At 46.3% G+C, this 15435-nt stretch overlaps 1 long non-coding RNA gene across 1 annotated transcript in view; it reads left to right on the forward strand.

The window, feature by feature from the left end:
* The first annotated feature begins 1911 nt into the window (after positions 1–1911).
* The window catches only part of LOC133771926 (uncharacterized), an 88375-nt gene continuing 74851 nt past the window's right edge, over positions 1912–15435 (forward strand). The window contains exon 1 of the long non-coding RNA XR_009867649.1: positions 1912–1976. This is a non-coding gene — a long non-coding RNA (uncharacterized LOC133771926). The remainder of the gene's footprint in view (positions 1977–15435) is intronic.

Consider the following 15435-nt stretch of genomic DNA (forward strand, 5'->3'; position numbering starts at 1 on the left):
ATGAGCCGGAAAGAGCAGCTTACCTGGCTGCAGGAGGGGGACCCCACAGAAGGCCTTGCAGAGCGTTTGTCTGTGAGCTGAGTGCGCTCATCGTGTTCACCAAGTGCTTCCAACTCTCCCAGCTTCCACGGCAGGCTTGCACCTCCTGGTCTACTTGCAGTTGGGTAGGTAGGAAGATGAACTTTGTTTTTTGAGCAGAAGGTACAAGCTGCCACTTCCATTCTAGAGTATTCTGTGGCTGTGTGAGACCCTATCTTTTTGCCTATGACAAGAAACCTTCAAGTTGGCTATGCTATGGGCCCAGGATTGTGAATGACTAAATTCTTTCAGAACTACTCATCTGAATAGTTCCCTGCTGTCCACATATCTCTAGCAAAGCGGACCCACAGCCCAAATCTAGCCAGTGACCTGTTTTTGTGTGGCCTACAAATAAGCGTTGTTTTTACATTTTTCAATTGTTATACCAAACAAGCCAACGGGAAGGAGGAAGGGCATGCAACAGAGGATATGCAACTGTATATTGTTCACAGAGCCTGGAATATTTATCATCTGGCCCTTTAGAGGAAAGACTTGCCAACCCTTGACAGAGGATGAATGGGAAATAAATCTTTGTTACCTTCATCTGCTGAGATTTTGTTACCTTAGGGTAGGGTATCCTGGCATGAACCGGGATGATACACTGGGTAGAGAACAAAGGGGTTCTGGGGTGAGTGGAGGGGGCAGAGGCAAGAGTACCACGTATGTCTTGGTCTTTTTGGTGTTGTTCTAACAAAGCACCTTGAGGCTAAGTGTTTTATCAAGAAAGGAGGTTTATTTACCTTACAGCTTTGGAGGCTGAAAGTGTAAGGTTAGTGACCCCCTCTGGCCTGTGGTGAGGGCCCCACTGACTGCATTAAAATTGGAAGAGAAACCAAAAGGGTCCTTTGCAGAAGGGAGAAGTCACGTGGCAAGGCAGGCAACCCTGAGATTCGGGGGCCAGGCTGGCTCTTATCATAGTAACCTGCTCTCGTGAGAACCAACTGGGTTCCTGAGAGAACTGCTCTAGTCCCTTCCAAGTTGGCCCCAGTGAGCTAACCCCCTTTCACGAGACTATACCCGTTAACGGTTCCACACCTCAACACTGACACTGGGCTCAAGCTTTCCAGCGAGGAATCTGTGGAGGACATACTGAGATCCTATCCAACCCACTGCGGTTCTGGGGATTCGGAGTGGCTCAAGGGTGGCGTTCAGGTGGGAGGTGAGGTAGAGGAAGACAAGGGCTGGATTGAGTGGACCTGGAACGCCACGCTCATGACGTTTTACCCTGTGAACAATGGCAGACTTGGGAGCGATTTGAGCGGAGGCCTGCCATCCTCTTAAGGTCACTCTGACTGTGGTATGAAAGGTGAATTACGTGGTGGGCAGGGTAGCATAAAACTAGAGGAAGAAAAATTAGAGGCCCTGGTATTAAGGGAGGATGTTAAAGAAAAGAGAGGAAGAAGCTACTATTTGTAGAGTTAGTCATGCTCATACAATTCATCCTGGAGATTCTTCTCCCCAGTCCTCTGGCTGTATCCCTTTAAATAATGCTGTGCAGACATGTACGATCCACATATATCACTGGCGATGTCTGATGAAAGTGCAGATTGCCAGGGCCCTCCCTTGGTGGTCCTGATTGAGTAGGTCCAGGGCGGAGCTCAGGCAACTCTGTTCCAGTGGATTCTTGCCATTAGCACTGATTAAGAAACTCTTTCAGAGAATGACTGCTTCCACGCAGGTTTGAATTGCACAGTGCCTTCACTTCTGTGACATGTGTGTAAGGTTCTTTGTGCAGTGTCTCTGAAGGGAGTGATGCAGGGCCCGTTGGAAATGCTAAGGCTAATGCGTATCGTTTCCTTGTTCAGGACCCTTGGGCGAATAGACGTGGGCCTCAGAAGTAACCTCCAGACCACTTGGCTGCCTTGTAGCATTGCAGGCCCACAGCCTCGGCCTAGCAGGTGAGAAGTGAAAAGAGCTGACCCTGTCTCAGACATTGTCATGGTGACTTCCCGGGACCCCGCCATCTGCTAATACCATGACAACCCAATAAGATGCATGGGCAATTCACCCCTCTCTAGGTCCCAGCCGGAGGGCGAGCAGGTGTAAACCAAGACGTCACAACTTTTAGTTTCTATCAGAACCTCCTGGAGGACTTGTTAAAGAGCAGCGTGCTGGGTCCCACTGGAGAGTTTCTGATTTAGTAGCTCTGGGGTGGTGCATGAGAATTTTTTTTTTTTACATATATAGAATTTAATATAGGATATGAGTAGTATTACAAATCAGTCACTAAATAATTTTACATTGAATATAATGCTGGAGGAAAATAGGTTATCTATAGAGAAAGAAATGGTGTTGGTAGACCTGCGTTGTTACCCCAGGTAAAGCCAATGCCTGTAATGCCAGTATCTCATGTGGGCTCTGGTGCAAGTCCTGGCTCCTCCAGTTCAGTTGCAGCTCCCTGCTGGTGTGCCTGGAGAGGCAGTGGAAGATAGCTCAAGTGCTTGGGCCCCTGCACCCGTGTGAGAGACCTGGAAGAAGCTCCTGGTATCAGTGTAGCCCAGCCCCGGCCATTGTGGTCATTTGGGGAGTGAACCAGCAGAAGGAAGATCTTTCTCTGTCTCTCCCTCTCTATCTGTAACTCTGACTTTCAAATAAATAGAATAAATTTTTTAAAGATTTATTTATTTGAAAGTCAGAGTTACACAGAGAGAAGAGAGGCAGAGAGAGAGAGAGAGGTCTTCCATCCAATGGTTCAGTCCCCAATTGGCTACAATGGCCAGAGCTGCGCCGATCTGTAGCCAGGAGCCAGGAGCCTCCTTTAGGTCTCCCACGTGGGTGCAGGGGCCCAAGGACCTGGGCCATCTTCTGCTGCTTTCCCAGACCATAGCAGAGAGCTGGATCGGAAGTGGAACAGCCAGGTCTTGAACCGGTGCCCATATGGGATGCTGGCGCTTCAGGCTGGGGTGTTAATCTGCTGTGCCACAGCGCCCACCCAATAGAATAAATCTAAAAAAAAGCAAAGAAATGTTATTGGATGTCTATTCTATTCCATATAGAAATACAAACTTCTTTCTTTTTTAATGAAGATTTACTTATTTGAAAGGCAGGGTTACAGAGAGAGGGTCACAGAGAGACAGAGACCTTCCATTTGCTGCTTCACTCCCCAAACAGCCACAACAGCCAGGACTGGGCGAAGCAGAATCCAGGAGGCAGGGATTTCATCTGGGTCTCCCACATGGGTAGCAGGGGCCACACACTTGGGCTATCCTCCCCTGCATTTCACAGGCCATTAGCAGGAAGCTGGCTTGGAAGTGGAGTGGACACAGACAGGTGTCCACATGGGATGCCAGTGGTGAAAGTGGTGGCTTACTGTGCTATGCCACAAAGCTGGCCCTAGAAATACAAATTTCAAACTGATTAAGATCTAAATGTGAAAAAAACACATTTATTTGACAAGCACTCATATATACAATACCTTTAAGACCTCTGAAAATGGCAAATGTTACTGAATGAGATAAAAAGCAGAAGCCAAAAGATAAGACATGATAAATTTGACTAGGTCATCATTTAAACAGGTTAACCCCAAACAAAACACACCACCAACGACAGAATCTCTTTTTGCTTAAAAGCATCACAGTGAATATGAAAGACAATCCACAGGCTGAGCGAAAATACCAACATCACATGTAATTGAAAAAAATTAATATTTTATATGAAAATGCACGTGTGTGTGCAGGGAGACGATGCAATGGGAAGAATGTGCAATTCTAACAAGTTCCCAGGGGCTTTCTGATGCTTGCAGTCTGGGGACACAGAAGCCCATCAGCATAGCTTATGCCCTCAGCTAACTCACTATAAAGCCAATTACAAGTAGCTTACATTTTAACTGGCAGTAGATCATACAGGACACGATACAGGATCCATTGTGAACTCATCAGTCTCCTTTATTTTTGCTAAGGGTCGAGTTCAGTTTGTTTTTCGATTCAGAAATGAGATGCTGGACCGTTTAGCTTTCTGGGAACTCAGATAATTAATTCCAATGATTCTGGTCCTAAATTTGATTGTTGTCGTTTAATAGAAATGATTTACAGGAGGTTTTGGAATGTAGTGCTGACGGCATTTCAAACACTGTTAGGACCGGAGTTTCTGTGGAACTGGGAGCTTTGTACCCTGGACTGAGCTAACGAAGCGTGCCTCGCTTATTAGGACTTCAGAGTTTTACTCTGAGTTGTGATGAATGCATCGAGTTGTTTAAGTGTGCATAATTTTGTCGTAATCATTCCGTTTAAAAAGTTTCCAGAGGCATAGAAGACAGAGAGGACAGAGACAGGGAGAGACCTCTTATCCACTGACTCACTCCCCAGATGGAAATCACTCCAAGTCTCCCACGTGGTGGCAGGGCCCCAACTACTTGAGCCATCACCCAGGCGTTTCCAGGGTCTGCGGAATAAGAAACTGGAGCCGGGTAATTAGTATGGCAGCACAGACTTCCTAGCCAGTGTCTTGGCCTGGGCTGAGCACCTCGCCTGCTGATGATAGTTCCATTTCTAAACTTCTAGGAGATTTGTAGTTTGGTGCGTAGTTTATATATGAGTATCTAGTATTTTCTTGTGATTTAAATTCTTCTTACACTGCTGTTTGAACTCCATGAAGGATTGAGTATCTGAATGAATATGTTTCCTTCCCCTTCTCAATTATTTATTTGAAAGGAAAGGTGTGTGTGTTGGGAGAGAGAGAGAGAGAGAGAGAGAGAGAGAGAGAGAGAGAAGAAGAAGAAGAAGAAGAAGAAGAAGAAGAAGAAGAAGAAGAAGGAGGAGGAGGGGGAGAGGGAGGGGGAGGGGAAGGGGGGGAGGGAGGGAGGGAGGGAGGGAGGGAGGAATTGAAATATTTACAGTTCACACCCAAATGGATGCAACAGGCAGGGCCGGGCCAGACCAGACAGGAGTCTGGAACTCCATCCGTGTCTCCTACATGGGTGGCAGGGGCTCAGGTGCTTGAGCCAACTTCCAGTGCTTTCCCAGGCACGTTATCAGGGGGCTGGATCAGGAGCAGAGTCTCACATGTGGGTGACATTATCCAAGCACTTGAATGATCACCTACTGCCTTCCAGGGTGCACATGAGCACGAAGGTGGCGTTGAGAGAGGAGCCAGGACTTGAACTCAGCACTCTGATGTGGAATCTGTCTCAAGAGGCGTCTTAACCCCTTGGCCAAACGTCACCCCTCTAGATGCTTTTGGAGAGACCCTCTTATTTGTATATTTTTGTCCCCAAAGGAATTAGTATGCCATTAAAGGTTTTTGACACTGGGATCAAATGTGCATATTTGGAAATAAGACCATCCAAGAGGGTGATTGTACCATCCAGCATCAAGAGGGCACCCGGGTGGCCCTTGAAAGCCTGTGTACACTGTGTGAATGTGAAAGGCAGTGTGGGTTAATGGTTTGGAGAGTGGGTGCTAGAGCCAGGCTTCCTGGGTTCAAAGCCTGGCTCTACTAATTACCGTAAAATCTTCAGCAAATTATTTAGCCTCACTATGCCTCAGTTTTTTCACCTAAAAAGTGGGAATGTCCGGAGTACCTGCTTCTTAGGAAGGTTCAGTGCATTCATACAAATGAAGCACTTAGAGCAGTGCCAGGCATGTGATAAATGCTCGGTGATTGTTAGCTGCTGTTAATGACGTTTTTCTTACTGTGATGATGATGTAGAAGAGAGGCATAAGAACAGGCCCAGGAGTTGACCATGTAAAAGCAATGGTTCTCCAATGGAAGGAAGACCTTTTTCTCTGTCTGTTTCTCTCACTGTATAACTCTGCCTGTTAAAAAAAAAAAAAAAAAAAAAAAAGCAATGGTTCTCAACCGTGATTGCTAGGCAGTTTAAATGTCCCACTCTAGGCCACTGCAAGCATGATGTTTGGGCATGGCACCAGGGCAGGAGCATTTGTAGGCTGCCCAGACTGGTCTGCTGTGCATTCGAATTGGGAATCGCTCGCTGTCAGACTGGAAGCCCTGGCCCAGAGGTGCAGAGAAGGAAAACTGCACAGTGAAATCTGAACGAGGCTACACCCTTAGGGATTCAGGAATGTTCCTGTGGTTCCTGCAGGAGAGGCAAAAGCAAATCCCCTCCGCGTGTTCCAGAATAGCCCCCAGGGGCCTCTGTGCATCCTGCTCCTGGCCCAGCATCTGACGCTCAGCTTGATCTGTCGGCTGTAAGAGAGCCAAGGATCCTGGGAGGTCAGAAGCTGGGCACCAGCCAGACTGTTAGGAACCCAGCTGGCGTCTACCTATCAGGTGATGGATTACATATCACCAGTCTCATGCCCGAAGGAATCAATCTACCAGCAAGGACTTGTGGAGCGCCTCTGTGAGACCAGCGGCATGCCAGGTGACTGGAGGGCAGTGTGGCTGCTCTGGGTAGGGGGAGCATGTTGTTACGGGTTTGTTTGCTTTTTCTGTGGAGCTAACTCAGGCTTGCTAAGTGGTAATTGACAGTCCTTTCTTCTTAGAAACTTTCTCTTGGATTTGCTGCCAATAGGAAGTGTGTTCTTTCTCAGGGCACTGTAGCATTCATTCATCGAGTGCCCACTCAATTATGAGGAATGACAGAGTTTGCCATCTGCGAGAGGAAAGAACACTTAATGATTCCTAGAGTCAGAAGTCTGGAATCAATGGACAGGAAGATCAAAGAGTTCAGGGGATTCTATTGTGATTGGAGAAGTTCTTTTAGCAGCAGCTGGGGCTCCCACTGAAATCTTCAAGGAGGCCTTGAGTGTGCCTTGTAGATTCCCAGGAAAAGGATGCTTTGGTACCTAAAGGAATAGTGATCTGAGCTGATAGGATGACAAGGCCCCAGGTGGTGGGTTGTTTTGCTAAGCTGTGGGGGAACAGAGTTAAGACCTGGTAGAAATTGACATTCTATTTTGGGATCTTAAGAATTATTTCCCCATCCTTGGAGAGATTGAACTCTCTCAGAAGGGATGTTTATCACAGCCAATTTCTGGGTCTCATTGTCTTTCTGAATTGGCATTCCATGCCTGTGAGGGAAGTAAAACGGCACCCTTTTGGAGAGGTTTCCTTGTCTAGTTGAAGAGTTCATGGTTATTGACCCAAATTCAAGGACAATTGATGGTTAATGACCCAAATCAGAACTCCTTCCTAAATTGACTTAGATTTGCCCTGGGAAGAATATAAGGAAAGGCCATTTGGAACCAGGGATCTGAGGCCTCACTGTTGGTAGCATGGCATCAGGACTGGGATGGGGTTGCGTGGGAATGAGACATACCTGAGATTTCTGCTTGCCTTTCCTTTTCTTCACCATAATTCCCCAATGTCACTGGTGTCCTTCTTTGCAATCAAACTCTTTTTCTGCTGTAAGAAGTAAGTACCTTGTACACAACAAAAAAAGTATCTATATATGTGTGTGTGTATATGTATATATATATATGATTTAATGTTTGTAAGAGCCTCCATTATTTGTGGAAATGATTTGGAATATGGGAAAATATATTTAGGTTTTTTTTTTTTTTTTTTTTTAATTAGACAGGTAGAGTTAGACAGTGAGAGAGAGAGAAAGGTCTTCCATTGGTTCACTCCCCAAATGACCGCTATGGCCGGCTGCGCTGATCCAAAGCCAGGAGCCAGGTGCTTCCTCCTGGTCTCCCATGTGGGTGCAGGGCCCAAGCACTTGGGGCCATCCTCCACTGCCTTCCCGGGCCACAGCAGAGAGCTGGACTGGAAGAGGAGCAACTGGGACTAGAACCCGGCGCCCATATGGGATGCCGGCGCTGCAGGCAGAGGATTAACCAAGTGAGCCATGGCACCGGCCCTGGGAAAATATCTTTCAATCAGGTTCTCTTGGTGCATTCCAGACAGATAACTCTCAGGGACTGACGACAAGGAGGATGGATCACTGGTTTTCTCCTTACGTCCCTTCCTTCCTCCCTTGCATTTCTTTGCCTGAGGTTGCAAGAAAACACAGAGAGGAGAGGGAGAGATGTTGGTTGACATGAAAGCTGTTCAGCATGCCCAGTGGGAAATCCATGGAGTTAAAGACAGTCTCTTCTTCCTTGTATGGTGACTTACAGAGCTCAGCTGCTGGCATAAGGGGTGGTTTTCTAAATGCGAAACATAAAAATGGTAGCTGTGTCCTACTAAGTGTGGCAAGAAGGTTTCAAATTTACATCTGACTTTCTTCTGAGTAGGGTCCAAGTACTCTGCATGCATGATGTCAGTCTCCCTGGGAGCAGAATGTGGACTGAGTGGGAGGAAGTCATTTCTCTTCAGCAGTTTGGAGGAGCTCAGACCCAGTTTCGTGTCCTCGCGGCATTGATGCTATGTGTGCTCTGATTGTTGGCGTTCTCGACCTCACACATAGAAGAATGGCCATGAATATTTAATGTGGCTAGATGGAATCTCAGTAAGATCTTTTCATAAACTCTGTCTCATGCTTTAAAGAAGCAGACCGTAAATTTTTATAGTTTCTTATTCTTTTCTTCCAAATGGGCATACTTAGAATTGGCCTTCATCTCTCTCTCTTTTTTTTTTAAGCAAAGTAAAAATAAAATGAGGACAAAACAAAAGATACCAAGTAGTGTTTGTGTTACCAAGACATAGCCCTGGGATCACCTCAGGTAAAACCTGGAGTCAGTATCCCCTGAAGGGGGATTTGAAAGCATCCTTTTGGGGCTGGAACTGTGGCATGGTGGGTAAAGCCACTGCCTGTGAGGCCAGCATACCATATGGGTGTTGGTTCCAGTCCCAGCTATTCCACTTCTGATCCAGCTCCCTGCTAGTGCACCTGGGAAAGCAGCAGAGGATGGCCCAAGTCCTTGGGCCCCTGCTACCCACGTTGGAGACCTAGAAGAAGCTCCTGGCTCCTGGCTTCCACCTGGTCCAGCCCCGTCCATTGTATTCCTCTAGGGGGTGAACCAGTAGATGAAAGTTTCTTTCTCTCTCTGTCTCTGTCTCCCCCTCCCTCTCCTTCTCCCTCTCCACTCCCTCTGGCTTTTTTTTTTTTTTCAAAATATTTGTTTATTTGAGAGAGAGCGAGCTCATCTGCTGGTTTGCTCCCCAAATTCCTGCAATACCTGGGGCTAGGCCAGGCTGAAGTCAGGAGCCAGGAACGCAGTTTGGCTGTCACCTGCTATCACCTGTCATCATTGCTGCCTCCCAGGATTCAGGTTGGTAGGAAGGTGGAAGCTGGAAGATGGCCAGCATGGATATGGAATGCAGCTGTCCGGAGTGGAGTCTTCATTGCTAAGCCCAACACCTGGCCCTGCCCATGTTATTTTGATTAGGATTTGTTGCAAAGCTTGGTGCTTAGAAAAATCTGTTAATAACTTGAGGACAAAAAGCAGTAGTTATAATTTGTCATAACTGTGCCTTATTTTTTTCCTTTGCAAGAAAATGTTAATCTTGTCCAATAAAGTTACTTATCTCCCCCCCCCCCCCCCCCAATCCCTCTGTGCCTTCTGTTTTGTTTTCTTAAAAATCTCAGGAAGAGATTGGCACTGTGGTGCAGAGGGTTAAGCCACAACTTGTGGCATGGGCATCCCATATGAGTGCTGGTTGGAGTCCCAGATGCTGATCCAGCTCCCTACTGATGCACCTTGGAAATCAGTGGAAGATACCCAAATATTTGGACCTCTGCCACCCTTGTGGGAGGCCTGGATGGAATTCCAGGCTCCCGGCTTCAGCCTCCACTATTGGTGTCCCTTGGGGAGTGAACCAGCAGATGAACCATCTCTCCATCCCTCCCTGTCTCTGTAACTCTGCCTTTCAAGGAAATAGATTAATCTTAAAAAAAAATTTAAGTGAAATCTCAGCTGACTGTGCCCACGGAAAGAAGTTTGTAGGCTATGAAGAGAAGTGGAGCTGTGCTTTGCAGATCTCATATCATTTCCTCAGATCAGGGTCGTTTCAAGAGATGATTCACTGGAGAAATTACCAGAAATATTGCAACAGGGATTATTTGGAAACTGAAGGTGAAGGCAGGAACTATTTATCGGGCCAAATTCTCTTCTCATTTCTCTTTGATATGAACTGATTTTAGTTAGTTGATTTCTACTGATGGGTCTAATAGTCTATTAGAGAAGACATTTTATTAAAATCTTTAGTCTATTTTTAAAATTTTATTTCAAACTTAATTATTCATGTTATTTTTGGTTGACAATTCATGGTATATGTGAATGGGGTATAACGTAATGTTTGATACAGTATATAATGCTGCATGAGTAAATCAATCTGATTAACACATCTGTCACCTGAATTATCTATCGATTTTTATGGCAAGACATTTGAAATTTACATTATTATTGATGATCATCATCCTGTTGTGCAATAGGTCTCCAAACCTGTTCCTTCTGTCTCTCTGAAATTTTGTGCCCTCTGATCAGTAAATTCCCAATCCCTCTTCCTCATGTCCTCCAGCCTCTCCCAGAATCTGTGTTTTTCATAAGTGTCTCAGGTAGGCAACGTGACTGGCCATTTGAATCTTGCTCAGCTATAAATACCTGTCCTAATTCAACACTTGGCAATACACATACTGGCTTTACAACCAAAGCAGCAAGTCAATTGTGACTTCCATGTGTTTAACTGGATTGAGGGGGGTGTATTTTTCTCCCCCATTTTTCCTTTTATTTTTTTCTTTCAATCTTCTAAGGGTTATTGTGGGAATCATTGATATAGTTGAATCAAATCAGAAACTGATGTTTTGTGGCCTGCATTTGTAATCACAGCCCCCAAGGAATCTTGTCAACTTTTCTTGCTGCACGGATTACCTTGCTAAGGAGTTTTCAATGTGTTTCTTTCCAAGGGCTCTCAGTGTGGGCTCTGGGAAGCTCCTGCCCCCACCTGTCTCTGGAGCTTGTCCTCTCTCTTTCCCGAGAACACCCTGCAAGGGTCGTGTGTTTGCTGGCACGCGCCTTCCACCTCCATCTCTAGTATCGTGTGGGAGGTGGTCCGTGAATATTTGTCACATGCACATGTTCTCATATTCCGTAGAACTGGGATCACAACACCCTTGCTCTGTTTGCCATGTGATTCTGCCTTCCTTATGCTATTTTTCAGGTTTCTTCATCTGTGTTGATGTCTCTATAACATTTGGGACCACAACCAAGGAGCCCACACTAGGAGACTCCCAGCAGGCACACGCTCAAAGGACCCTGTCCGTGACTAAGGAGGGTGATATCTCTATCCAGCCTACATGTACTGTGCCTTCTGTAATCTACTGAAATTCCTGTTGTTGATTCCTGGGATGGAAACTCCAATGTGGAGCAGAGTGTGAACTCTCGTTGACATGGCACTTTATACTGGGGTCTTGTGTAACGTGGCGGCAACAGCCTTGGCCTGGGTCTGAGAGACACCAAGCTTGTACTGAAGCTGTTCCATGGGAAGAAGTTAGCAGTAAGGTTCCCTTGCATGTAATCTGAACCTCAGAGTGTGGTTCTGTGGTACAACCATTGACATAGGCTGAGCATCCCTTATCTGAAATGCTTGGCATCAGAAGTTTTCAGATTTTGAATTCTTTTTTTTTAAATTTTTGACAGGCAGAGTGGACAGTGAGAGAGAGAGACAGAGAGAAAGGTCTTCCTTTTTCCGTTGGTTCACCCTCCAATGGCCGCTGCAGTAGGCGCGCTGCTGCCGGCGCATCGCGCTGATCCGATGGCAGGAGCCAGGTGCTTCTCCTGGTCTCCCATGGGGTGCAGGGCCCAAGGACTTGGGCCATCCTCCACTGCACTCCCTGGCCACAGCAGAGAGCTGGCCTGGAAGAGGGGCAACTGGGACAGGATCGGTGCCCCGACCGGGACTAGAACCTGGTGTGCCGGCGCCGCAAGGTGGAGATTAGCCTATTGAGCCACGGCACCGGCCAGATTTTGAATTCTTTCTGGTTCTGGATTATTTGCATTTACTGAAAGAGAAGTCTTGGGGATGAGACCCAAGTCTAAACAGGAGGTCTTTGTGCTCCTTATATACCTCATATATAGCATGAAGTAATTTTTATATAGAACTTTTAGTGTTACTGTATTTTGACTGTGACCTGTGACATGAGGTCAGGTGTAGGATTTTCCACTTGTGTTGTCTTGCTGGCCCTCAAAGAGTTTTGAATTTGGATTTTGCATTTTCAAATTAGGGATGCTCAACCTGTTCAGATAATATGAAAAAAGCACTTGTGTTAACATGTAACCTCTGATGGGTAGGCAGTGGGGGTACCCATGCCTGTCCTATGTGTGCGTCCTGGCTAGGTGGCCACAAGCTCTGGTTTTCCAGGCCGCAGAGGTCCACAACCACTCTGTGTAGATGGAGCAGAAATCTAGATTTGCTCTGAGGGGCAGTCATGCTCCCTATTCTGCTGCAGCCCAGCGTGACCACCCAGGGTTCAGACACCCTCAAAGGACAACAGTGAGTGGCCCAGAGTTTGCTCCAGGAAAGGAAGAATGGCTCTGTCAAAGCAATGAAGGGCCGGTACCGCGGCTCAATAGGCTAATCCTCTGCCTGTGGCGCTGGCACCCCGGGTTCTAGTCCTGGTCAGGGTGCCAGATTCTGTCCCGGTTGCTCCTCTTCCAGGCCAGCCCTCTGCGGTGGCCCGGGAGTGCAGTGGAGGATGGCCCAGATCCTTGGGTCCTGCACCCGCATGGGAGACCAGGAGGAAGCACCTGTCTCCTGGCTTCGGATCAGCGCGGTGCGCTGGCTGCAGCGCACTGGCCGCAGTGGCCATTGTGGGGTGAACCAACGGAAAAAGGAAGACCTTTTTCTCTGTCTCTCTCTCTCACTGTCAAAAAAAAGCAATGAGGGATTTCAGAGCTGCAAAGGACTGTACCTCTGTTACTGCTGTGAGGAAACCACACAACAGGGGCAACTCGTATGCTTCTGGCATCAGGAAGGAAGAGCTAACTAATAAGCCAGTGGTGGTGGATAATTCCAGGATGAAGATTGCAGCCCCTAGATGAAATGTTCATTTACCTGGGCACGTTCGTGTGTGTCAGGGTGTGTGTGTGTGTGTGTGTGTGTGTGTGTGAGAGAGAGAGAGAGAGAGAGAGATTTCCTTCTTCTATTGCTTATAAAATGCTAAGTTTTAAGTAACATTCTCTCTGCTCATCAAGACAGTAACTCTAATCAAATGATCAAATTGGCATTCTAAGAAGGGACTTTTTTTGAGTCTGAGATGACTGCAACATTTGTCATGCTCACTACCTTAATAAGGTGACATCTGTGTTGCTATTTCGATTCAATAGCTGGGCTTTGGGTCTAGGTTCTGCTGCTCCTGAACTCCGTGTACTTGAGAAAGTCCCCTAACTCCTGACTCTCACTTTTCTCAGCTGGAGAGAGGATGTCGTGACTGACCTACCTGTTGCCTCTTGCAGAGCTTCCTCTGGCTCCAACAGGATAAAGTATGTACACATGATTGTCAGTGGCTTTGATGGAGTATCTGGTGAGGTTTTTTGCTTTGATAGTGTGTTAATATTCAAAATGTCAAATTGTAAGGGAGGAGAAAGAGAGGTAAGCAAATTTATTTAAGAATCCTGGTGGCCCTCTAGGGAAGGAAGGGACTAAAATCTTGGCCTCCTTCGCTTGTGATTTCAGGTAACAGAGACCTTCAGTGTGGACTGAGCGATCTAGTGGTATAGGAATATAAAGCGTTGCTGTATTAAGGTACTTGTGAGACAGAGTTGTGCAGAGTGTGCACGGTGACACTGGATCTTGCCTTGTTCCCAAAAGTGCAGGATTCTTCCTTGAGCAGATGGCTGGAGTGTGTCCATCTAAGCTCAGGAACCCAAGTCACTTCTGCCCTGGGACACCCTCAGCCCCTCAGCTGCAGTTACACAGAGAAAGGCACCCTCCGTCTTTCTACCTGGAGATCCATGTTTTGTGGGCAAAGGTTTGCACTCCATTTGGTAGAATCATGTGGTTCATAACTCTAATCAGTCGCCTTGGAATGAGCTTTCTCTGTCCTAAAATGAAAGTCATTGATATATACATATGAAATCTACAGAAATAACAATATAATATTCTGTGTATAGCATAAAGGAAAAATGAGTAAAAACCAATTTGTAGTGCAGTGGTATGAGCCAGCCACACCAGAAGATATTTAGTAGTCAGACATTGCACAGATAGAGTGTCTGTGCTTGGTGTCCTGAGGTAGAGGTTAAGTCCCTGCTTGTGATGCCTGGAGTCCTGGCCACTCCCTTTTGATCCAGGTCCCTGCTGATGCTCTTGAGAATGCAGTGGATAATGGCTCAAGCAGTTCAGGCTCTGCCACCCTTGTGGGAGACTAGGATGCAATTTCAGGCTCCTGGCTTTGGCTTGGCTCAACGTAGGCCAGTGTGGCCATTTAGGGAGTGCACCAGTGGGTGGTTCATGTAACAGTTTGCAATAGTGAGACATGTTTAACAATGTTCCAAGTGAACTAAATAATAATAATCCCTTTATTGCACATAGCAGTTCCATTCCTGGAATATTGAGTTATATTAAAACTATGAAAAATAGGTTGTGCATATATTTAAAACAAAATGAGGACCTTGGAGATAATTATAAGCCTGGGGAAATTCTTAAAGTGCAGTGGAACATCCTTGGGTATTTGACTCATGCAGGCCATGTTTATGATGTGTAGGATCTGTCACCTACCTTACACAATGTCTAGAATCCTGGGCTTTACCCACTAAAAGCCAGAAATATACCTGTAGTCATTATGATGACCAAAATGTGCCCCATGTCCCCCCGACACCCTCTCTGGGAGTGTGCTGTGCTGTTGACATTGCTGGATGTCACGGTGCCTTTCACTGAAGGCAGGAATTGACACTGGAAGGTCTTTTTGAACTTCATGAGACACCATGTTTCTGGATTAATTTTGTTCTAAATAAAACATCATCCATTGGAAGCAAATATGCTTCTGGGATCGGAGGAGAACATCTGAGTCCTGATGCCAGGAGCTAACTGGAAGAAAGCGGGAATCAAAGACCCTTGGCACACAAGGAACTTTCTTAGACTTCATAGATCTATTGGGGTGAGCCGGCCATGAAAAGAGAGTTTAGACTTTATCCTTTTCTGGACAAGAGAGTCCCAGTCCGATCATGTTTGAGAATATACACTGGGCAGTTAGACATATCTGAGTGTGAATCCTATTTCTGTTAATTAGTAGCTTTGTGAACTTGGAAAAGTTACTCATGGTTTGAGCCTAAATCCTTGAATAGCAATAGTCCTGTTGTAACTGTTTTAGTCTGTTCCTCCTGCTGTAACAAAATACCTTCCATGATGTAAGTTATAAACAGAAATTTCTTGCTCAGAATTCTGGAGTCCACCAAGTCCACAGTCAAGGGGCCAGAACACTCAGTGTTTGGTGAGGCACTGTTGCTCGTGGATGGTGCAGTCTGTGTGTCCTTGCATGGCCCAAGGAGCAGGCCTCTTTCATAAGGGACTAATCCC

The sequence above is a fragment of the Lepus europaeus genome, chromosome 12 (genome assembly GCF_033115175.1).
Source record: "Lepus europaeus isolate LE1 chromosome 12, mLepTim1.pri, whole genome shotgun sequence".
Classification (NCBI taxonomy): domain Eukaryota; kingdom Metazoa; phylum Chordata; class Mammalia; order Lagomorpha; family Leporidae; genus Lepus; species Lepus europaeus.